The sequence below is a fragment of the Aquarana catesbeiana genome, linkage group LG04 (assembly GCF_042186555.1).
Source record: "Aquarana catesbeiana isolate 2022-GZ linkage group LG04, ASM4218655v1, whole genome shotgun sequence".
Taxonomy (NCBI): domain Eukaryota; kingdom Metazoa; phylum Chordata; class Amphibia; order Anura; family Ranidae; genus Aquarana; species Aquarana catesbeiana.
Window position 1 is genome coordinate 117141581 of NC_133327.1, and position 25749 is coordinate 117167329.

A 25749-nucleotide genomic window follows, 5' to 3' on the forward strand; every position below is an offset into this window, starting at 1 on the left:
ATGTCCTCAGTCTCTGACCATCTCCTGTACCATGTCCTCAGTCTCTGACCATCTCCTGTACCATGTCCTCAGTCTCTGACCATCTCCTGTACCATGTCCTCAGTCTCTGACCATCTCCTGTACCATGTCCCCAGTCTCTGACCATCTCCTGTACCATGTCCCCAGTCTCTGACCATCTCTTGTATAAAAATATTTTTTAAAAACAGTAATTTTCAGTATCGGCCATTTTCGGTATAGGTTTCGGTTTTCGGCCTAGTGTATTTTTCATTTTCAGTATCGGTTTCGGCACCAAAAAAAACCCATTCGGTGCACCCCTAGTCACAATTTATCACTTCACTTTCAGATGCGATTACAGAAAACTATGTACCATTTACACAAGTTTGTGCCTCCTGGGGTCTGCTGAATTATGACCACCCAATAACTGATCATTTGTTGATTGTTAGGCAACTGAAAATCTATGCATGAAATTTAAGCATACAGGGTAGAGATGTGTTCCTTAACCGATTCATTCAGCTGTGTTATCAACAGACTCAAAAAGCAGGGTATCACACTACACATTATCAGCATAGTGGTAAGTCGGCTTAGTGAAGAAAAAAACAATAAGCAGCTGTAAATGTGACAGCTGCAAATGGTAAATAAAAAAATTTTAATATGCAATATCTAATTTAGATCGAGAAAAAAAAAAATCTTTGATCCTGATCATAATTGGGATAATCTCTCCCCCCCTCCAATGCCCCATCTTAGTACTGTGCATACTATGGGGAGATTTACTAAAACTGGATGTGAATGTGCTATATGTAAAAGACATATCAATATAGGCTGTTCTGATATACAACTGTAAGGAAATTAGTTCTAAGGCTACTTTCACACTGGGGTGGGGGCGTTACCAGTAAAGCGCCGCTAATTTTAGTGGAGTTTTACCGCTGTTTTAGCGGCGCTTTTCCGCCGCTAGCGGGGCACTTTTAACCCCCGTTACCGGCCAAATAAAGGGTTTAAAGAGCCGCTGCCGAAGCGCTTTGGCAGCGGTGCCCATTGATTTCAATGGCAGGGGCAGTGGAGGAGCCGCTCCCACACCGCCCGAAAGATGCTGCTTGCAGGACTTTTACTAACGTCCTGCAAGCGCACCGCCCCAGTGTGAAAGCACTCGGGCTCTCACACTGGGGCTGCAGGGGAGGCGTTTTACAGGAGCTATTTTTAGCCCAAAAGTGCCTGAAAAATGCCCCAGTGTGAAAGGGGGATAAGTACCTGTGAGGGTAGTAAACAGATCTCTAGCATGCCAGGAATGATTCCTATAACCTAATTTAATACTTCCATTACAGTCAGACTATACATGACATCCAAGCAACTAAATGTTTCTTTTAAATGCTTTAGACGTAAATTGCTTTGACACATGCCTTGCAAGTGTCGCTTTTCAAAACTCTAGTAGGAAATTATGGCTCTAATGTAGACATGATCACAATAGAAGTGAACAATGCTGTCTTGGGAACAAAGCCACCATCAACAAGGGGCTGACAAGTGTTCTAGTTTACAAAAAGGTTCCCGAATTGTTATTTCCAGTATGTACTTTGTAAAGATGTTGGTTGTGGCTCCTTAAGTTCACTGACAATTTTAATACATCCGTAGGGTTTAACAATACACTTATCTTTTTTTACTCCATTTGTCTTTTAAAACATACCATTAGAAGTGTCGTGCTACACCTGTTGATCCAGACACGATATATATCAGGGATCTGTAATTATTGGACATCCAGCTGTTGCAAAACTACAAGTCCCATCATGCCTCTGGGTGTCATGTTTGTGACTGTCAGAGTTTTGCTATGCCTCATGGGACTTACAGTTCTGCAACAGCTGGAGGTCCGCTAATTGCATATCCCTGATATATATGCACTGAGATTGCAAGCTGCTGTGCACTCTGGCGTGTTAGCATCACTGCAGGATAGCTCTAAACCGCAGAACTTCTTCCCTCCAATATAAAGATTAGGAGAGAGGGAGGTGTTCTTTAGTCCTAGGGTAACGACGCTGCTCCTACATGGGCAACAATTGATCCCATTCAGATCCTGCACTATGTGCATGATTGTACAATATGCCAAGTGGTATGTAAACTCCTAATGATGAACATATGTTATGGTCTACCATCACTTCCTATGTGATGTCCTTTATAATGGTGTATGTCTTATTAATAGAAATACTATGTGAATACAGATCTAAATTGTTATTACCCCTAAAGAAGGGTGTAAAATCAGAAATGCATCGGGTACATTGGAGACAACTAAGTATCTGCAAATGTATCACTTCAATTAGCATTATCACTCATGTATTTCTATGTCTTTCTGTAGACATGATTTTATTATGTTCTTTTATTCTACCTTTATAATAAAATGTGTACCTTTTAAACAAAATTCTATTTGGTGTTTGTGTCACCTTTAAAGTCCCACTCCCTAGGGGGATATTCTTTGTTTCTACAAATTGGAATGTTGGCGACAGGATACCTGGTTTTGCTGATCATGGAACCCCTTTCTTCCATGGGTACTGTTCAATGGGTAGAGCCAGCGGCACTGATCATTCTATTCTGATGATGGGGAAAGTTCCCTGCCATCAGAACACAATAGCACAGCAGGAGGATTCAAAATGTGTGGATAGGGGATTGAGATTTTTCCAACCCACTGGATGAACTAAAAAAAAAAAAAAAAAAAGATGAATGCATGGGCTGCATGAGAATTGTCACCCTAGTGCAGAAGTTTGTTACTAGTAGGGGAATGAAACAAGAAAACTGAAGGTTGACACCATATCTAAGAACTGGTAAGATGCAATATGTTAAAGTGGTTCTAAAGGCATAAAAGGTTTTTCACTTTAAAGCATTTCATGCATTAGACCCATTTCACACTGAGGCGCTTTAGCGCTAAAAATAGCGCCTGTAAAGAGCCGCTCCTGTCTCTCCAGTGTGGAAGCCCGAGTGCTTTCACACTTGAGCGGTGCGCTTGCAGGATGTTAAGACGTTAAAAAAACTCCTGCAAGCAGCACCTTTGGATCAGTGAAGGAGCGGTGTATACACCGCTCCTGCCCATTGAAATCAATGGGGCAGTGCGGCTGTACAGCCGGCATAGCACTGCTGCAGCAGCGCTTTGCGGTGGTTTTAACCCTCTCTTGGCCGCTAGCAGGGGGGTGGGGGATGGTGCAAGTAAAAGCGTCACGAAATTGACGGTAAAGCGCTTTTAAAAATAGCGGCGCTTTATAACCGACGCACCCACCGCCCCAGTGTGAGAGGGGCCTTAAGGTAAAAAAAAAAAAAAAAAAACCTTCCAGTATCAGTTCCGAGCCACATTATTTTAACCGGTTCCTGACCGGCGCACGCCGATGTACGTCGGCAGAATGGCACGGCTGGGCAAATGGGTGTACTCGTACGTCCCTTTGAATTTGCCACCGCGCCATTGCGTGCACGCGCCGGCTGGGAGCTCCGCGAGTCGGGTTGCTGGTCCCGCGGACTTAATCGCCGCGTGTATACCCGCGATCGCCTCACGGAGAGGACGAACGGGGAGATGCTAATGTAAACAAGCATCTCCCCGTTCTGCCTAGTGACAAGTGTCACTGATCTCTGCTCCCTGTGATCGGAGCAGGGATCAGTGACGTTTCACATGTAGCTACGCCCCCCCACAGTTAGTAACACTCCCCAGGACATACTTAACCTCCCTAGCCCCCTAGTGGTCAACCCCTTCACTGCCAGTGTCATTTACACAGGAATCGGTGCATTTGTATAGCACTGATTGCGGTATAAATGACAATGGTCCCAAAAATGTGTCAAAAATGTCCGATGTGTCCACCATAATGTCGCAGTCACGATAAAAATTGCTGATCGCTGCCATAACTAGTAAATAAATAAATAAATAAATAAAAATGCCATAAAACTATCCCCTATTTTGTAAATGCTATAACTTTTGCACAAACCAAGCGCTTATTGCGATTTTTTTTACAAAAAATATGTAGAAGAATATGTATCGGCCTAAACTGGGGAAAAAAAAATTTTTTTAAAATATTTTTTGGGGATATTTATTATAGCAAAAAGTAAAAAATAATGCGTTTTTTTCAAAACTGTCGCTATTTTTTTTTGTTTATAGCACAAAAAATAAAAACCGCAGAGGTGATCAAATACCACCAAAAGAAAGCTCTATTTGTGGGAAAAAAAGACGTCAATTTTTTTTTTGGGAGCCACATCGCACGACCATGCAATTGTCAGTTAAAGCGACGCAGTGCCAAATCGCAAAAAACGCACTGGTCAGGAAGGGGGTAAATTCTTCCGGGGCTGAAGTGGTTAAATTGATGCTCTTGGGTTTAGATGCACTGTAAGGCTCCATTCACATCTCTGCGTTCCGACTTGCAGGTGGAATAACCACGATTCGCAATAGCAGCAGGTCGTGCAATGCCCGTGCGTTCCCGATGCGTTGCCCTTTGATTTTAATAGCACCCCAAACGTGGCACGATTTTCCGGGCAACAATCGTGGTAGAAACGCACAAACAGAAAAGCGGGACACCTGTCGCTCAAAAGAAATACAGGAGCTCCTTTTGGGCAACGGGCATCTCGTGATTCTATTTGCACGTTTTTACCGCGATTGTAGCCCCCATATGAGGAGATAAAACAGAGCCTACAGCGAACATTTAATTTGTTTATATATTGCCTTTTCTGGTTCCTCCTTTTCCCCTCATCAACATGCTGACATTTGTAAAAAGCTTTCCATTACATGTTTTTTATTTTTAGATCCAGTAATGCCATTACTGTCTCTGGGCTTATACGTTACATAACACTCTACCTCAGTACTCATCCCGATGCAAGTTGTGGGCTGGCACTTGGGAGGAAGTATGCAAATATCAATATACCTTACTGGATGGGTGTCAGGGAGAAGTGGGTGTTTCTAAGCAAACCTAAGCCCTAGGTATTACTCAAATGTAATCTATATAGCAATTTTATTTATCTTTATTTAAATTTATGATTTTTATTTTTATTTTCTATTTTCAACAAAATATATGCTTTTCCATTAATATATCTTAGCCATATTGCATGCTGATCTTGAATATCTAGTTGCCATACTATTCCCTGTATATTTCCAGTGGAAGCTTAGTGATTTCCGAGTATAGGGTTAAAAATGCCGGACAATCAATCTCAACTACAAAAGGGTTCTCTGGACAACACAGGGTGGACCTGAGGAAGGATGCCACGTCCTCTGAAACGTGTTGTCCTGGCAACCACAGTGTCCCGTCCGTTTGTTCCATCCAAGCTCTCCCGGGCCAAGTGTTAAAGGTACCCCACAGCTCTCTCCTGACCGGCCGTTCCTGGAGTCAGTGAGTGGCTCACTCGTGGCTTGTCAGAAGCTGCTTGATGAGCCTGTGGAGCCAGCCCATCCATCTAGTGGATCTTTCATCTACCCCTGCGCACGGATGTGACCCTGTTCAGGGCTCTCTATTGCATTAAGATAAAAAACCTTCTGTGTGCAGCAGCCCCCCTAATACCTACCTGAGCCCCGTCTCTGTCCAGGGATGTCCACAAATGTCTTGGCTATCCAAGACTCCCTCCTGATTGGCTGAGACACAGAAGCTGCGCCATAGGCTCCCGCGGCAATCAAAGTCAGTTAGCCAATCAGGAGAGAGGGGGCGGGGCAGAACTGCAGCTTCATGTCTGAATGAACACAGAGCTACAGCTCAGCTTGGGTGCCCCCATAGCAAGCTGCTTGCTGTGGGGGCACCCAAAAGGAGGGAGGGGCCATGAGCAGCGAAGAGGGACCCGAGAAGAGGAGGATCCGGGCTGCTCTGTGCAAATCCACCGCACAGGGAAGATAAGTATAACATTTTTTTAGCAAAACAAAACATGAGACGTTGGTATCACTTTAAAGCAGCGTTTCCCAACTCCAGTCCTGAAGGCGCCCCAACAGGTCATGTTTTCAGGATTTCCCTCAGATGAAACAGCTGTGGTAATTACTAAAGCCCCATACACACTATTAGATTTTCTGCAGATTTTTGTCTTCAGATTTACCAAAACCATATAATATGACGTCAAACCGTTATTTTGCACAGGTGATTTGATCAGTTTCACTGCCTTAAGTCCCATACACATCATTAGGTTTTCTGCAGATTTTTGTCTTCAGATTTACCAAAACTATGTAGTGCAAGGGCCTGCTTAATTGCATACAAATTGAAACTCTTAAGGTTTGACGTCATATTATATGGTTTTGGTAAATCTGAAGACAAAAATCTGCAGAAAATCTAATAGTGTGTATGGGGCTTTAGTAATTACCACAGCTGTTTCATCTGAGGGAAATCCTTAAAACATGACCTGTTGGAGCGCCTTGAGGACTGGAGTTGAGAAACACTGCTTTAAAGTGATCCAAAAGTCTTTTCTTTTTCGTACATCAATGGACACAGAGCCACAGTATTAACTGATGGGTTATATAGGCACCACTAGGTGATGGACACTGGCACACCCTAGACAGGAAGTTTAGCCCCCTATTATAACCCCTCCCCTTACTGGGAGTACCTCAGTTTTTTCGCCAGTGTCTTAGGTGTTGGTCACGAGTAAAGATGTGCTGTGCTCCGCTGGAATATTCCTTACTGGGGCAAGCCATGCAACCGGATCCATTCAAAGTGTCTTTTTAGGCCGAATTGAATGGTAGCCGGGCCTTGTGTCCGATGAAACGAGGTTTTAGCTGTAACGCTTCTCTTTTTAGAGAGCTGGACCCCAGGATCCAGGGTTTGTTTTTTTCAGCCATATTCCTGGCAGGGTGCTTTACAGGCCCAGAGCTGTGGATCCCCCGATAAAAAGGGGGCCCCAGTCCCTGAAGGTTTTTTTAAACGGAGACCACTGTGAGAGGTGAAGATTGGGTCTGTTACCAGAGAACCCTGAAGCTGGATAAGGTAAGGGAGATTCCTAAGGAATTTTTCTAATTCTTGTGGGTTTTGTCTTTTAAGTAAATGTATGCTATGCCTAAGGTCGCCACCGGGGGCTGTCAAGAGCACGTACCTTTCCATGCTTGTCAGTCTCGTCTCTGTGTCAAAGGTGGACACTCCTCCGAGCCCATGCTCCAGGTAGGATGTGGAAAGGGTTTTTTTATTTTCTTTTTGGGAATGTCCCCCAACAGCTTCCTTTATGTTAGAAGTCATAGGGCAGTCGGCAGTATGCCACACCGCTTCCCACCGCTGCCATTACGGCGGTTCTCTATCCACCGGCCCTCCTCTCTCCTCCGCCCCAGCCCCCCCTCCATGTGCGATACAATCAGGATCAGAGCCCTCGGCTCACACGGGAAAAGCGGCCTTTTTTGAAAAAGGGGGGAGGAGGCGGAGCTTTAGTCGGCTTGGTTTAAAGCCCACAACGCAGGCTATACAAAGCTATAAAGTGCACTCTTTGGCAGGTGCACACAGCTCAAGGAGGGACACAGAGCAGACGGGGACATGTGAGTGTGGGTGACACAGGCATTCCCAGGCAACATTTACTTAGCATCAGACTTAGCCTTGATAGCAGCGGCAGTTGCTGGACTATATTGTTCAGCAGTGGATGCATTTCTGTTAGTACCTCTGCATTTTGTGCTTGGCACTATGGGCAGAAAGGGAGGTACAAATACCCCGAGAAATAGGGGCTCAAAGGGATCTCCCTCAGGCTCTGGAGGACCCCCCCCCCTCTGCAGCACCATCTCCCCCTGAAGGACCTAGGGAGGCTGGTCAGAGTGAGCTGTAGGGGTCAGGGGCTGCAACTGCTTCAGGCATTTCAGCCCATGTATATATTACTAAGGAGTTTTTTTCCTCAACCATAAGTGGATAAGGGGAAAGATTAATGGCCTTAATCGCATCTTCGCAAAGTGGAAGAAAATGCATTAGGTCTCCATCTGCCACCCAGGACCCTCAAACCGAGGAACTCTGGGAAAGCGGAGACGAATCTCCCTCAGAGGACCGGGATGAGACCGATGACTCCTCTTCTAAGGAATCAAGTGGGGAAGGACCCCCTCCAGCTTCACAGGATGAGAAATTGCTGGTGCAATCTCTTGCTGGAAGGGTCAGCTCTAAGTTACCCGTAACGGAGTCTGTTGAAACAACAATGTCTTGTGTGGGTTCACTGAAGCCTCCTCAAACTGCACATGCCTTTCTTGTTCATTTCTTGCTGGAAAAGCTTATTTATTCTGAGTGGGATCACCCAGATAAACATTTTTTCCCTCCTAAAAACTTTTCAACATTTTATCCTATGGAGGAAAAATTCACAAAGATGTGGGGTATACCAGAAATTGACGCCACGATATCCTCTGTGAATAAAAGTCTGACTTGTCCTGTTGACAATGCTCAAATGCTTAGAGAAAATTGGAAATCCTGTTTTTCCTTGGCAGGTTCAGTAGCTCAACCTGCAGTGGAGGCAATTGGGGTATGTCAATCCTTGAGAGACCACTTAAAGCAGGTGCTCAAGGTTTTCCCTGAACAGCAGGCCCAGCAGTTAGCCAACCTGCCAGCGGCTTTGTGTTATGCAGTTGACGTAATCAGAGATTCTATCCTTCAGACCTCTCGCCTTACGCTTGGGTTGGTACATATGCGTAGAATCTTATGGTTGAAAAATTGGTCAGGCGAAATGCCATGTAAAAAGCTCCTGGCTGGTTTTCCTTTCCGTGGTATAAGGCTGTTTAGGGAGGATTTGGACTATTATATCCAAAAAATCTCAAGTACGAAAAGTACCCTTTTGCCAGTTAAGAAAAGGAGTAAGCATCCCTCATTTAAACGGCTTTTTCTCCAGTGCCAGGGGCATCAGCCTCCAGGGAGTCCCGTCAGGTTCAAGAGGTGAAACTCAGAGTCAACCCCGGGGACAAAAGAAGTCCTGGGGGAGGAAACCTACAAAACAGAATGCTAAAGCCTCTTTATGAAGGGGAGCGCCCCCGCTCATTCGAGTGGGGGGGGGGGGACTGCTACAGTTCTCAATGGTCTGGCAGGAGGATTTTCAGGACAGATGGGTGGTCTTCACAATAACTAGGTTACAAACTAGAGTTCTGAGAATTCCCGTCTCCTTGTTTCCTCAGAGCAAATGTTCCCAAAGACTCTGAGAAAAAGAAGTCTCTCTTTCAAGCGTTGGAGCGACTTTTGTCGCAAAAAGTAATCATGGTGGTTCCCATACAAGAGCAGGGATTGGGGTTTTATTCAAACCTTTTCACTGTGCCAAAGCCAAATGGAGATGTCAGACCCATCCTAGATCTCAAAGATCTAAACCGGTTCCTAAAAATTAGATCTTTTCGCATGGCATCAATTCGATCAGTAGTCTCCATCCTACAAGGAGGAGAACTTCTGGCATCAATAGACATCAAAGATGCATACCTGCATGTAACCATTTTCCCCGCTCATCAGAAATATCTGCTTTTCGAAGTGGAAAAACGTAATTTCTAGTTTGTAGCTCTGCCTTTCGGTCTAGCTACGGCACCTCGGGTATTCACAAAGGTCCTGGATCATCCTCTGGCCAGATTAAGGGCCCAGGGTATAACGGTTATAGCCTACCTAGACGACCTGCTCTTAATAGACCGGTCGGTAGCCCGCTTAGACCAAAGCCACAGTCAACTACCTGGAATACTAGGTTGGGTCCTCAACTTAGAGAAGTCTTTTTTAAAACCAGTAAGAAGACTAGAGTACTTGGGTCTGGTCATCAATATAACCCAAAAGAGGGTGATTTTACCCCAGGCAAAAATCAGTGCCATAAAGGAGCTGGTTCAAGTAGTCAGGGCAAAGAAGGGTCCTTCTATTCACCTTTGTATGAGGTTGTTGGGAAAGATGGTGGTTTCATTCGAAGCGGTTCTCTATGCTCAGTTTCATTTGAGACTGCTGCAAAACAGTAACAGTGCGCTTGCACCAATAGTGCGTCGGAGCCTCAGTTGGTGGTTAGCAGAATCTGCAGAAAGGGAAATCCTTTTTACCAGTTACCTGGAAGGTGGTAACAACAGATGCCAGCCTTTCGGGTTGGGGAGCAGTTTAGGAAGAGACGACTGTCCAAGGGAGATGGTCCAAAACCGAGAGGAGCTTACCCATCAACATTCTAGAGATTCGTGCGGCGTACCTAGCCCTAAAGACCTCTACTTTCAGGTTGCAAGGTTTTCCTGTCAGGATCCAATCCAACAATGCCACAGCAGTGGCTTATATCAATCACCAAGGGGGCACCAGGAGTCGTGCAGCCCAGGAAGAGGTAAGCCAGATCGTAATCTGGGCAGAAGAGCATGTGCTATGCATATCAGCAATCTTCATTCCAGGGGTAGAGAACTGGCAGGCGGACTACTTAAGTCACCAGTAGTTGTTACCAGGGGAATGGTCTCTTCACCCCGACATCTTCCTGGCTATATGCCAAAGATGAGGGATCCCGGATGTAGATCTACTTGTGTCCACATTCAACAACAAGATCGACAACTTTGTGTCCAGAACAAGGGACTCACTTGCATGCGGGACAGATGTGTTGGTGACCCCGTGGCATCAGTTCTCACCCATTTATGCATTCCCTCCTATTCTGCTGCTACCACGACTTCTTTTCAGAATCAAACAGAAAAAGAAGTCAATGCTTCTAGTGGCCCCAGCGTGGCCCAGAAGATTTTGGTATGCAGAAATAGTGAAGATGGTGGTAGGGTCCCCATGGACCCTACCACCATGTCCAGACCTACTATCGCAGGGACCCGTGTTCCATCCTACCCTACAAACGCTAAATTTAATGGTTTGGCTATTTTGAGACCCACATTCTGAAGAGTCGTGGGCTTTTATGCCCAGTAATTTCTACCTTGATTAATGCAAGGAAGTCAGCTTCCAGAGTCTTTTATTATTAGAGTCTGGAAGGCATATGTCTCCTGGTGTAAATACAGAGTTTGGCATCCAGAATGTATGCCTTAGGGAGAATCCTTGGTTTTCTGCAAATGGGGTTAGAGATGAAGCTGGCCTTGAGTACCATCAAGGGCCAGATCTCGGCCTTGTGGGTATTGTTTCAACATCCGCTTGCTTCGCATTCTCTGGTCCAAAGCTTTATACAGGGGGTAACGCGGCTTAATCCACTGGTTAGAGCGCCCCTGAACCCCTGGGACTTGAATTTAGTTCTGGCGGCATTACAGAAACATCCTTTTGAGCCGATACGACATATTCCCCTGGTCCTTTTGACAAGGAAGCTTATTTTTCTGGTAGCTATTTCTTCTGCAAGAAGGGTATCAGAATTGATGGCTCTTTTTTGTAAAGAGCCACATTTAATTATTCATAAGGACAGAGTAGTATTGCATCCTCATCCTAGCTTTCTACCGAAGGTGGTTTCAGGTTTTCATCTAAACCAAGATATTGTGCTGCCTTCATTTTTTTCCAGATCCCTGTTCTACAGATGAAAAGTCACTACATTCTCTGGATGTAGTGAGAGCGGTCAAAACCAATTTGGAAGCGACTGCTCAGATTCGCAAAATGAATGTTTTGTTTGTGTTGCCTGAAGGTCCTAAAAAAAAAGGACAGGCAGCATCGAAATCTACCATTGCTAAGTGGATTCGACAGGTAATTGTTCAAGCTCATGGTTTGAAGAGGAAAGTTCCACCTTTTCAAATCAAAAAGCACTTCACAAGGGCTGAAGTGCTTCATGGGCAGTGCATCACCAGGCCTCCATGGCTCAAATCTGCAAGGCCTCAACTTGGTCTTCAGTCCATACATTCACCAGATTCTATCAGGTGGATGTGAGAAGACATGGGTGTAGTGTGCTGCAGGCAGTGGTACAAGGTCCTCAGGTCTGATTGCACCCTACTTTTGTTGTGTCTCCCTCCCCTCAGATAGCATTGCTCTGGGACATCCCATCAGTAAATACTGTGACTCTGTGTCCCGTGATGTATGAAAAAGAAAATAGGATTTTTATAACAGCTTACCTGTAAAATCCTTCGAGTACATCAAGGGATACAGAAGTCCCTCCCCTCTTCTAATACACATATATTGTTTTGCTACAAAACTGAGGTACTCCCAAGTAAGGGGAGGGGTGATATAGGGGGCTAAACTTCCTGTCTAGGGTGTGCCAGTGTCCATCACCTAGTGGTGCCTATATAACCCACCAGTAAATACTGTGGCTCTGTGTCCCGTGATGTACTTTAAGAAAAGGATTTTACAGGTAAGCTGTTATAAAAATCCTATTTTTTTTTTTTTTTTTAGTTCAAACTAATAAACATATACTCACCTGCTCTGTCGCAGTGAATTTGCACAGAGCAGCCCAGATCCTCCTCTTCTCGGGTCCTCTTTGGCTCTCCTGGCTCCTCCCTCCTGTTGAATGCCCCCACAGCAAGCAGCTTGCTATGGGGGCAGCCATGCTAAGCTGCAGCTCCGTGTGTTCATTCGGACACAAAGCTGCGGTTTGGCTCGCACCCTTCCCTCTCCTGATTGGCTGACTTAGCAGTGGGAGCCGATGGTGCCATTGCTGTGTCTCAGCCAATCAAAAGGGAGAGTACCGGACCTCCGAGACACTCGTGGACATGGCTGGACAGAGATGGGGCTCAGGTATTAATGGGCTGAGGGGACTGCTGCACACAGAAAGTATTTTTTATCTTCTTAATACATTAAGATTAAAAAAAAAAAAAAAAACTTCTGACTTTACAACCCCTTTAAATACATAGAGATATGCTATTTAAAAGGCCAAATTATTTACATAGCCCTTCAAGGAAAATGACCTTTTTTCGGTTAAGGAATCTGTACAGCGGTGGCCTCCCTTTCCACACCCCAGTCTACTGACGGGAATGTAGAGGAGCAGCAGCAGCGTGTCGGGCAATCTATCTGCTCTCTCCCATTAGCTTTTTCTTTTCAGCATACTTGTGTGCAGCTCATCTGATTGATTCCTAGTGTTGAAATATAAGGAAACACAAAAGCCTTAAGTCAAGTTCAGGAACTCAAACAAACTGCCTTGGGCACTCCTCTACTACATGTAAAAATCATAATTTTTTTGCTAGAAAATTACTCAGAACCCCCAAACATTATATTTTTTTAGCTCGATACTCTAGGGAATAAAATGGCGACTGTTGCAACTTTTCACACCACACGGTATTTGCGCAGGAATTTTTCAAACGTGTTTTTTTTGTTGGGGGGGGGGGGGGGGGGACGGACGGACTGTTTTATGAAGGCAGGGTTTACACCTATGCGAATTGGATGCAGGTTTCTGCGCAACCAATCCGCATAGCAGGAGAATATGACCAGCTCTCTATGGAGCCGGTTCACATGTCTTCGGGGCGGCTGCGGAGTGCACTGCACAGAAACGCTGTGCATCTTTGCCTCCGTTTCAGGGAGGAATTCAGGCAAAGATTCAGCCCCGATTCGTCCCTGAAATGGAGAACAGGGACAGACAAGGTTGCTGTGCGATCCCACAGCCGGTTTAGGTGTGAACCGAGCCCAAAGTTAACCCAATTTTTTTGTATAATGTGAAAGATGTTATGCCGCGTAAATGGATACCTAGCATGTCGCGCTTTAATATTGCGCACACTCGTGGAATGGTGCCAAACTTTGGTACTTAAAGTGGAGGTCCACCCTAAAAAAAAAAAAGAATTACATAAAACAGACTCTTTAAATTTTTTTAAAAAACATTTGAAAAAATTTTTTTTTACTTACCCAAAATGCCTGTTGCTAGGCAGTCTTCCTAATCTGCCACTTCCTTCTCCGCAGAGCTGTTCCTTCTCTTCATCCCTCGCGTGGTGTTCTGGGAAATTGGGCGCGCTGTCTCCTGGGACCTGTGTGTCCCAGAAGACAGCCGCCCAGTCACAAAGCGCCACGCGACTCATGCATGCGCAGTAGGAAACGGGCAGTGAAGCCACAAGGCATATGGTCCCCAGTCATCTCTATGATCAACTTCTGTCGGCAACTGACTTGTTCTCTGGCTCGTCAGTTGTACAGGCAACTGACTTGTTCTCTGGCTCGTCAGTCGTACAGGCGAGCCCAGAGAAGCACCGGAGGGCGGCGAAGGAATGTCCCCTCCCCCCACCTGTAAGAATGATCAAAAAGATATCTGAATGATATCCCCACTCAAAGTCCAGGACGTCATATGATGTCCTTGGGCTGGAAGTGGTTAAATATCTTAAAATAATATATTAAACTATATAAAATTATTTTATTACTATATTATACATTTAAATATAACACTCATATTACTAATATTCTTTTTGAAACTATTAAATACTATTAACAAAGATGCTGCTTTGTATATGTAAAAAAATATTCTCTTCCTTCTGTAGTGTTGCCCACCTAGCCATTTAAACTGTGCTTCTGTTCCTGTATAATCAATATACAGTGCCTTGCCTTATTCATACCCCTTGGAATTTTCCACATTTTGTCATGTTATAGCCAAAAACGTTAATGTATTTTTATTGGGATCTTATGTGATAGACCAACACAAAGTGGCATATAATTGTGAAGTGGAAGGAAAATGATAAATGGTTTTCCAAATAAATATGTGAAAAGTGTGGTGTGCATTTGTATTCAGCCCCCCCGAGTCAATACTTTGTAGAACCACCTTTGGCTGCAATTACAGCTGCAAATCTTTTGGGTATGTCTCTACCAGCTTTGCACATCTACGGAGTGAAATTTTTGCCCATTCTACTTTGCAAAATAGCTCAAAGCTCTGTCAGATTGGATGGAGAGCGTCTGAAAAGCAATTTTCAAGTCTTGCCACGGATTCTCAATTGGATTTAGGTCTGGACTTTGACTGGGGCATTCTAACAGATGAATATGCTTTGATCTGAACCATTCCATTGTAGCTCTGGCTGTATGTTTAGGGTCGTGGTCCTGCTGGAAGGGGAACCTCCGCCCCAGTCTCAAGTCTTTTGTAGACTAACAGGTTTTCTTCGAAAATTGCCCTGTATTTGGCTCCATCCATTTCCCCATCAAGTCTGATGGGGTTTCACGGTGAGGATGGTATGTTCAGGGTGATGTGCAGTGTTTGTTTTCCGTCATACATAGCATTTTGCTTTTAGGCCAAAAAGTTCAATTTTGGTCTCATCTGACCAGAGAACCTTCTACCACATGTTTGCTGTGTCCCCCACATGGCTTCTCGCAAACTGCAAACGGGACTTATGGCTTTCTTTCAACAATGGCTTTCTTCTTGCCACTTTAACATACAGGCCAGATTTGTGGAGTGCACGACCAATTGATATTTTTATAGAAAAAAAAAAAAACTAACCTGTTACATACTTACCTGCTCTGTGCAGTGGTTTTACACAGAGCAGCCCAGATGCTCTTCTCGGGTCCCTTGTCGGCACTCCTGGCTCCGACCTCCTGTTGAGTGCCCCCACAGCAAGCAGCTTCCTATGGGGGCACCAGTGCCAAGCAGCAGCTTTGTGTATCCATTCAGACATGGAGCCGTGGTTTGGCCCCGCCCCCCTCTCTCCTCATTGGCTGACTTTGATGGACGGGAGCAGGAGACAATGGTGCCGCTGCTGCATCTCAGCTAATCATAAGGGAGAGTCCCGGTCGCACCGAGGCACTCGTGGACATCACTGGATTGAGAGGGGGCTCAGGTAAGTATTAGGGGGGCTGCTGCACAAAGAAGGCTTTTTATCTTAATGCATAGAATAAGATTATTCATAAGATATTACAAAAAAAACCCTTCTGCCTTTACAACCACTTTAAGCAGGCCATAGACTGTTTATATCTTGGCCGTTTCAGCAGGAACCGGCCAAGATTTGAACCATGTGTGGGCAAGCAGCCTGTTCCAAGTTGCTCGATCGATCAACCTGGTACAACCAGCCTGCCGGATTTAAATGTGATTATCGCAAGCAACTGCTATAGCCACTAGCAATAATCACTGTCTTCTCCTGGCAAGGAAGGCTTACCCCGCCTCCCTCGCTGGGAGAACACAATGTCTTGGCAGGAGGGATTCCCCTGTTAGCACTGACTGTGTTGATGGGGGAAATAGTGTGAATTTCTTTTGCAGGAATAAAGTTTGCACTGTCTATGGCCTGCTTAAGTCCAAAGAATTTATATATCTATCTCTATATGTACTGGAGTGCGTAGGTAGCAAAAAAAAAAAAAACAACACACACACACTAGAGACCAGCAGTACTGAAGGTGAAGCAAAATACATGGTGATTTAGCAAATTAATTTAGAACAGTAAGCACATAAAATGTCAAAATACTTGGCTTAAAGTTCAACCCGACACACTATTATAAAACAATTTTTCATGCACCTGGCTTTTTAAAATACAAGTTCTTCCAACAGATGTTTGCATTCTACCCCAAGCAGTCCTTCCTAATTAGCCGATCTTTAGGTTGTATGTTATTCAAGCCTTCCTCAGAAAAGCGAACATTGTTTGCCTTTTGCGACCTGCTTATATTTTCTGAATATCATTTTACATCATAGTAAAAAAGGTGAATACATAAAACTGTGCAGCTAACACAAGGAATAACATTTTCGTTAGCTGTTCAGACATGGGTTCAGCATTGTGAAAGGTAACAAGTTTACTGTAAATGGAAAATCAACATGCATGTCTATTAATGGTAAAAGCAACAATTGTTTGAATTTTGAACTGAGTCAGCTTAATGCCATGTGGAAACTATAGACTCCCTTTCATTGGACTAGATTTAGTGGAAGTTCAGCATAATAGAAACTCTAAATCTATTGGCAGCCACATTCCAAGACTAACCATGTAAAGCAAAAAAACACTATACATACCATTTCTGCAGCCAATCCAGTCTTGTTTCCATCGGCTGATGCGCTGTGGAAGAGACAGCCGGCAATGGCTGAGAAATGCCTAGGAAGTGACATCACCCATAGACTTTCTATGGAGCTTCCGTTGTCGGCTGCACACTCCTACACAGAGAAGCAGTCGTTGACAGCTCAGCGTGGGACCAGACCGGATCGGCTGCAGAAAAGGTATGTGAATTTTGCTTTACAGGGTTAGATCGATTAGTCTTAAAATGTGGCTGCCAGTAGATGTAGCCTCCCTGGCGGTTTTCCCGAGTGTGGCTCGGGGTTAAATTTCAGTCCCACTAGCGGTAACCCCGAGCCACACTCGGGATTACATTGCAGGATCCTGGTGCGGCTTTACTTACTTGCCCCCAGGATCCTGCGATGTCCCCCGCTGTGTCTGCGGGCTCTGTCCTCCTCCGAAGCCTCTCTGTGCCAGGCTCCGTTCCCTGCGAGCATCGCGATGCATGGGGGTGGAGCCTCGCGGCAAATTCAAAAAAACGTACAAATCATAACACATGCTTACAGATTACAGTACTGTATGAAATTATTTCACATCTCTTTTGTCCCCAATGCTTTGGCCCATGTCCCTTTATGTCAAAAGTGGCTTTCGACCAGCTAGAAAACAGCGATAGTAAATTAGAACACTTGCAGAATTGAGCGATAGTGAATCGTGGGGAAATTTTATTATTATTTTTTTTAATTATTTATATTTATTTATTATACTATAATTTATGTTTTTGTGTTTCAAACTTCATCATACCCGGGATATCTACTAGACTCTTGTTTGGACAGATTTAAGTGTGTTATTGTTAAGAATTACAGACCTACAATATAAAACGCCAAATTTTCATGCAAAATAATTGTACTGCTTTCAGCACCTAAAATCCAAAATAATCATACCGCCAGGGAGGTTAAAGGGGTTGTAAAACCTCATGGTTTTTCACCTTCATGCATTCTATGCATGAAGGTGAAAAACCTCCTGTGGTGCTGCATCGCCCCCCGAGCCTTTGTTTTACTTACCTGACACCGATCCTTCGCCGGCCGGGAACAAGCACACCAGCTCTAGCTGGTGTCTCGTGTCCTGATTGGATAGATTGATTGCAGCGCAGGTCCCGCTGCTGTCAATCAAATCCAATGCCACAGCTCTGGGGGGCGGGGCCAAGTCCTGCATTCTGTGAATGGACACAGATGCAGGACTCGGGAGCGTGCCCGCACAGGTGTCCACCGTAGGAGAGAGCTTCTCCAACGTGAACACTCGATGCGGGTAGGAACCAGGAGCGCCGCTGAGGGACCCCAGAAGAGGATGTTCGGGGTCACTCTGTGCAAAACAAACTGCACAGTGGAGGTTAGCCCCAGTTCACACAGGGGCGACTTAGCCACCTGACAAGTCGCGTCCCGTTCTGTACTACGGAGCCGTTCTAATAGGAGCGACGCAAGTTGCTCCGACTTAGAAAAAGGTTCCTGTACTATTTTTAGGGCGACTTGCATCGACTTCTTTACAGAAGTCGTTTTGCAAGTCGCCGCTGAAGTCGTGTGCAAGTAGCCTCTGTGCCTGCAAGTCGTGTTGCCCCTGTGTGAACCGGCAGTAAGTATGACATGTTTGTTATTTAAAAAAAAAAAAAAAGAAAAAAAAAAGAAAAAAAAAAAAAAAAGAAAAAAAAAACACTAAACTTTACAATGCCTTTAAAGTTAGTTTTTGGCTTAACTGATACTTTAAGCAAAAATCTCTAATACTGTCATTGCTGCATGTTATCAATATTTCTAATACAACAAATATTCAGATGTAGTGGAATCTTCAAAGTACACAATGCTCAAAATGAAATATTTAAACCAATTTCCAGCTTCAAAATATCTTAATTATCTCACACTGCAAAAAAACAAACCCAAGGTACGAAAATAAATACAAAAGCGTGTTATTTTAACCACACCCATACCGGGCCATTGTCATATGACGTCCGCAGGAACACTGTTCCTCCCGGCGGGCGTCAAATGACATCCTTGGCTTGCCACCAGGATAGGGACCGGCCGCGTCACCAAGGAGCCGATGCTTGTGCTTGGCAGCCGCGGTGTCTGCTGGGTACACGCGATTGCTTGTGACAGAGCAGGAATGTGGATCTGTGTGTGTAAACACACAGATACATGTCCTGTCAGGGGAGAGGAGACAGACCGTGTGTTCTTAGTATACAGGAACACCGATCAGTCTCCTCCCCTAGTCAGTCCCACCCACCCCACCCCCCTAGTTAGAACACACAGTCAGGGAACAGACAGTCAAGGAAGACATTTAACCCTTGATCGCCCCCTAGCGTTAAACCCCTCCCTGCCAGTGACATTTACAGTAAATCGGTGGCTAAAGCACTGATCGCTGTATAAACGTCAATGGTTTCAAAAAAGTGTCAAGTGTTCGATCTGTCCACTGCAATGTCGCAGCCACGATTAAAAAAAAAAAAAAAAAAAAAAAAAAAAAACGCAGATCACCGCCATTACTAGTAAAATAAAAAAAATAATAAAAACGCCATAAATCATTAACCTATTTTGTCGACACTAAAACTTTTGCGCAAATCAATCAATATACGCCTATTGCAATTTTTTTAATAAAAGATATGTAGAAGAACACATATCGACCTAAACTGAAGAAAATGTTTTGTTTTTGTTTCTTTAATAAATTTGGGATATTTATTATAGCAAAAAAACTTTGTGTTTTTTTTTTTTTTTTGTTTATAGCGCAAAAAATAAAAAAACGCAGAGGTTATTAAATACCACCAAAAGAAAGCTTTATTTGTGTGGAAAAAAATGATCAAAATGCCATTTGGGTACAGTGTTGCAAGACCGCGCAATTGTCATTCAAAATGTTACAGCCCTGAAAGCTGAGAATTGACCTGGGCAGGAAGGGGGTGAAAGTGCCCTGTAGGCAAGTGGTTAGGAAAGAGCATGCCAAAACATTCAGATCTTTATTTTTCCCCATAAAAAAGTCAGCTTTACCTCATTCCGCTGGCCCCAAGGTTCTATATTGGTCAGTAAGGTGTCAAACATATAAAGGAACAGTATGGAGGCTCAGCAGACTGAAGGGGGTTGGATCAAGCTCAGCTGTTACAGAAAGATTTCAATTAACTGCTTATATAACCAGGTCTAGGGCTCATTCACAGGGGCGCAGAGGTTTGTGTATAGTGTGAAGAGTTCTTTCTTTACATTTCTTGTGCAGCATTGGGGTGCATGCAGGAGGCCTGTGTCAGTCAAGCAGAGACGTGTGATAGAAAAAAATACAGCATGAACGCATTTTTCCACAACGCAAAGAAAATGCAACACAAGTTGAAGTAATGTGATGTCAAAGGAAATGGGGGGGGGCATGGAAAAACACAAAAAGTTTAAACAATGTTTTTCTAAATTACCTTTTTTTTTTACGCATATTATGGTTTGAATCATCCCTAAACTTCCACATATTTAGCCCTCATGCACACAGGCTGTTAAAATAACGTTATGAAAATGCCAGCATCTTTGCAGTGATTTTTTTTTAACTTTTTTCAGCTTTTTTCAGCGTTTTTGCAATAGCGGTTTTTAGCGTTTTTGAGCGTTTTTCCGCGTTAGCGTTTTTTTTTTTTTTTTCAAATTTTTTTTTTTTTTTCCAATGGATCAAAAACATTAAAAACATTGGTGAATGACGTTTTTACAGCTGAAAAACGTCTCTCAGAACCCACTGGTCCTGGGTTTTTTTTACAGCTTAAAAACGCCTATGCCACTTGCAGCTCAAAAACGCCTAGGTGGGCATGAAGCCATAGACTAACATAGACAGGCCTTTTTAAGCTGCAAAAAAGTCCGTGTGCATGAGGACTAAAAGTAAATTCAAATCCAAACAAAAACGTAATATATTGCAGCTTACCGATCGATGATTTGCCTGCATTTGTTTAAATCTAATGGCTGGTGTCAAATGATCACATCAGCAGTACACATGGCAATTGCAGATCAAACCGAGGCTAAGATTGCAGCTTCCTTTGTTTATAAAGGATAGGAATGTTTAAATCCGCTTTAAAGCGGAACTGACACCATACTGTAAAATGCAAGAGGCAGGATTTTATTACCCAAGAGACATGCACTCTTCTCTGGAATAAAAAGCCCCTACTTGCCTGCTCTCCATCACTGTACACCGAGCTGCGCACCTGCAGCTAAGTTTACAGTGTTGTACCGGTCTCCAAATACCGGGATGACAGACTCCTGTGCATGTGAAGGACTGTCACCCCCCCCCACCGGCCAACAGAGGTCTGAAGACTCCTACGGTACAACCAAAACTTGCAAGGTAGTGCCATAGTAAACTGGTGAGAATATACAACAAATTTTGTCCCCAACAAATTTTTGCTTGGGATAAAACCAGTACCAGAAGCCTTAAGCCTGGTACACACTAATCATTTTAAAAACTGGCAGAGGCAGTCGGAGCCACTGTACTAACGATCTGATGTTAATACAATGATCTCTCAGAACACAATGATCAGCCAATGAACCTTCGGCTGTGGGGGCCCTATCTGATAAAAAGCCTCGCAGGATGAAGTTGTCCCTGAGGAGTCTCAGGCAACAGCCATAGCTCCCAGAGTTAAGCCTAGTACACACTACTAGGTTTTTTTTTTTTGTTCAACCAAACTGACAGTTCCACTCGGAGCCGCTGTACTAATGATCCGATGTTAGTTCAGCCATCTCCCGCGCTAAGCTATTGTGTTCTCACAAGGGGACGGCAACCACCCACCAGAACACTCCTGTCAGTGCTCTTTGGCATCGGCTGAGCGCGCTGATGGGGAGCTCGGCTGCTAGTTTTTCAGCATGCTCATCTGACAGTAGCCAGCCAAATGGCTGGCTTCTGTCGGACCGGCTGACATACACACGGGTCAAATGTCAGTCGGTTTTAATTGAATGGGCCGTTGTCTCCCGACATTCGGCTCATGTGTAGTAGGCATTAGTGTCCAGCCATCCCAGATAACTGATCTTACGAAAACAACATTTTTGATACCGCTAAAGCAAGCATTGTACACATTTGTGAACCAAGAAGGAAACTGGACACAAAGAAAAAATGGAACCATTGCAAAACAAATATACAAAAAAGTTGTAGCGGACAATACTGTAACAATACCTCATCACTCAACCTGACTGAACTTGGCATTCACCCACTTGTACGTTCACATGTTTGATTTTCACAGAACATTGAAACACAGTAGATTTAATTTGGTTTTTACCTCTGATCAGAAGAAACACGCTTTCATGCCAAACTGAAAACAGATCTCTGCAAAGTGAAATAAATTACAGTGAGTACTGAATGTTTTTTTCCCCATGGACTAAATGTTTAACATTTCACCAAATAAAAGGAATACAATTTTAGTTCTGTTGTAAGCAGTTTCTCCAGACATATACAACCAGTGATGTCACTTTATTCTAGTACAGCGTGTTTGAAGATTTGGGATTTGACAGGTGCTGGGATCAATTACTATTTGATTCCAGCACTACCAAATAATTGCTCAAGATGTTTAATCAGGGAAGTAAATTCAAGACCCTTCAACAAAAGAGTTTTTTTTTTTCTACCAAACTGTTTTTTCTCTTTCATACAGCGTAGCACAGTAAACAGGTAAACAAGCAAAAAACACTTATTTCATACAATGGGGCTAAATTAAAATACATAAAGTAAAAAGAAAAAAAAGCAAAGAATGATGTAAAACAGTACAACCAGCTCACAATGAAATATATTCTCGTTGGCATTTAAAACTAGACATGCAGCATGGGAAGAACTCTTCTGCAGCTGAGTGTTCTTCAGAAACCGGTCCAACAATCTAAATCCTTTCGTTCAATATACAGCAGCCATTAGTGTTGGCCTACAAACACTGGGGTTACTTTGGACTTACAATTGGGAATAAAAAGAATTTTTAACTCTGTTCTCTTTGGTTCTCCACGGCTAATCAATGTAACACTGCAACAAAAGATCTTTAAACATATCTAAGCTGTTTGTATTACAAATATGATGCAATGAACCGAAATTCGAACATTTGTAATAAACTAAAAGATGCTTGTACATCAACATTTTTTAAAAGGGCTTTCATTCCTGGCATCAGCAAAATTGCATCAATTTGTGAAGTTATCCAACATGAGTATTATTTTTGCCATTCATAGGTTTAAAGTAAAGGAAATCTGTGATTTTTCTATAAGGGCAATCATAAGTAGTTCTGAATAATGACCCATGAGTGCTGTAGAAACTGTACACTCAGTCCAATGTTCTGGTTATATTCCCTTATCTTTTTAGAACTACACCAATATCTTCCTCTTAGGGACAAGTTCTGCCAAGAGGTGCCCAATACGTAGACCACAGTCCTCGAGACCTCAATTGAGGTCTGAAGCACAGCAGGTCCAACATAGAGTCCTATGGACCTTTAAAAATTGGCCCAGGTAGGTCCAGCAAGGTTTAGTGCTGGAACCTTCAGTTGCCAATGAATCCTGTGGTCATGCGGCAGTGAAACGGATGGGCTGTATTTTCCTCCCTGCAGCAGCTAAATGCTGGCAATGCCCACTTCTCCCTCCTGTCGACATTCAGCTACTGCAGGGTGGAAAACACAGCCCATCAGTTCCTCTAAATGCTGCCCCTTCTCTCCAGGTTCCTCTCTCTCATGTCTTCCATATATAGATTAAGCACACCACATAGCCAAACTGCTTTAGCAGAAGGATTGTATTAGGCTTAGTATATACACACACACGGATATATATATATTTCTGATTCCTGGGTTCCAAAGACTGGTGAAGGAGATTCCGAGTAACGATTGGCAGCTGCTGTCAACATCCCATAACCCAACCGCTGAAAACAAAAAAAACCTATGCATAAAAGATCTGGCTAAGACTCTAAATTCCACTAACACCATACTGCATGAATTTGTAAAGTAGTGCATGCATTACTTTTGGTGCAGTCTGGAGCAATTTTAACCTATTCAAATGAGGGGGCTGAAATTGAACTGCCACTGGATTGCATGTGAACCGCACAACAATGCACAGTATGTTCCTGTAGTATTCATTGTGTGAACCGGCCCTAAGGAAGGAAGAATAAAGTAACGCAATAAAAATATAATTATATATACACTCACACACACTTGCCAAGTGGGAAGCCCATGTAAGAGAAATGCTATTATAATATTGTATTGTAACTGAACTGTCTCCCTTTTATATTGTAAAACATTGTGTAACCCTGTTGGCACTATATAAATCCAGTATAACAATAATATAATACAGTTCAACACAGAAGGAACAGGAGAGGCCTGCTCATGGAGCTTACAATCTAATTATAATACAAAAAGTCACAGCACATAAAGTTAAAAACCACTAGCCAACACATTAGGAACAAGGTAAAGACCAACACCCTCATCCATTAATTGCAAAGTACTGTTGGAGACAATGGATAGGTTTGACCTTCAGCCTGATGTGAAATGCAGGTTAGAACCCCTGCGGAACCCTTGTATTTGCTAGATATTCCTTAAGTGCTTAACACAACACTCTAGTAAAATCCACTGAGCACATGGTAGATGATTTTCTGTTGATTGATAATCCTTTGTGATAAAAAGTAGTTAAAAATCCACGTGTGATACTCCAGTGTAGGACACATAGTCATGCAACGCTTCCCATTATATATAGTGGACAGTAAACATTTAGTCTTCCTGCAGTTTATCTTATACCATTCATGCAACTCAATGGACCACTGTATTTTAAGATCTGCTAAAACAGAGTGCACTCCTTTCACATAAGATTTGCGCACCCAAGGACACATTCATATCGAGTGATATGTGGAAAAAAATTGTGTTGCACTATTCAGCCCCCATTGGGTCATCAACATGCCTGCTATATTAACGCACAACATAAGTTCACTGAAGCATATAAACAGAATATCATTAATTTGCAGCTTGAGCATATCATTCATGTCATCAATTAGCAGCATAAACAATCTCTTCAATAAACCCCACAAAACAGTGTCCATATGTGATGCAGGATCAACAAGAAGCAGATTGAAATAAGGCAAGCATTGTATGCATGTCCACCAAACAGTCCTGCTTGGGGCCCTCAAGGCAAAATAAGTATACCTATTTACCGTAAGGAAGGTGGATCCACATGAAAAGTCAGGCAATAAGAGGGCGATCAGAGAGCTTTGCCTGGAACACCGGCTTAGAAGGAAATATAAAGTATTGAGTGTTGTGTTGGTGTTACGGTAATTAGTTCAACTTCAAAAGGTTGGCCTTTTGTTTTCCCTGATCACATCTTCACCTGGATAGCAGACAGCCTTCTTTGACTAATCCAATCAGGCTGTGCCCAATATACATTTACTGGGTACAGCGACCAATTAGGGAGAATTATATTAGCCACAGTACAGAAAAGAGGGGGGGGGGGGTATAACGCTTTGTGACCAAGCTAAGTCCCTCTTTGGTGTGGGAACAGACAGCAGTCACCATGGGCCGACCTGAAGTTAACAGGTAATCTAACGCTATACTTGCATCTTATATTGTATTGTAAATATGGTTGCTGTGGTAATTTGTAAATATCATGTAAGCCAGTGGACCTACACTGTACATTGTGTTGTAAATACTGTCTGGTGTGTAATATGTATATATTATGTAACCCCATCAATAAATGTGTATTGCAGATGGAACTACCTCTTGTGTAAGATCTCTCAGATCTAGATAGGTATATGTCCATACTACTACAATGATTGAGGTGTATGCACATATTCACAGAAACTAGGCAACGACGCCAATTCAGAGACCCTGTGTGTGGAGATTATAGCAATTAGAAGGGCCACCTTTCTAGACTCCTGCACATCTAGACAGGCTGACATTTGTCATAGGAACTTTCCACATCTTTGAGGAAAAACACTGCCAGAATGCAGAGCTGCAAAGGTGTGGAGTAAAACCTGGACATACTGCTATGCCTTCAAGAAGGCCCGGGCAGGAGAGCAGAGGGACCAAAGTTTGTCCCAGGGCAGTATCCAATATCAGGGACAGATAATCTAATCAAAAACTGCTGAAGGTTTGGGACCCACCTGAAGATCTACAGAGTCTGCACTGTCCACTAAACATTGTTTGAACGTATTTTTTT

At 43.5% G+C, this 25749-nt stretch overlaps 1 protein-coding gene across 5 annotated transcripts in view; it reads right to left on the minus strand.

Moving 5' to 3' along the window:
* The window catches only part of STAG1 (STAG1 cohesin complex component), a 335198-nt gene that overhangs the window by 190537 nt on the left and 118912 nt on the right, over positions 1 to 25749 (minus strand). For 3 of the 5 annotated variants that reach the window (XM_073625486.1, XM_073625485.1, XM_073625483.1), the window contains exon 2: positions 21870 to 21916. The exons of the other annotated variants lie outside the window; for them this stretch is intronic. The gene's annotated coding sequence lies outside the window, so the exon portion shown is untranslated. The remainder of the gene's footprint in view (positions 1 to 21869; positions 21917 to 25749) is intronic. 5 annotated transcript variants of the gene reach the window in all.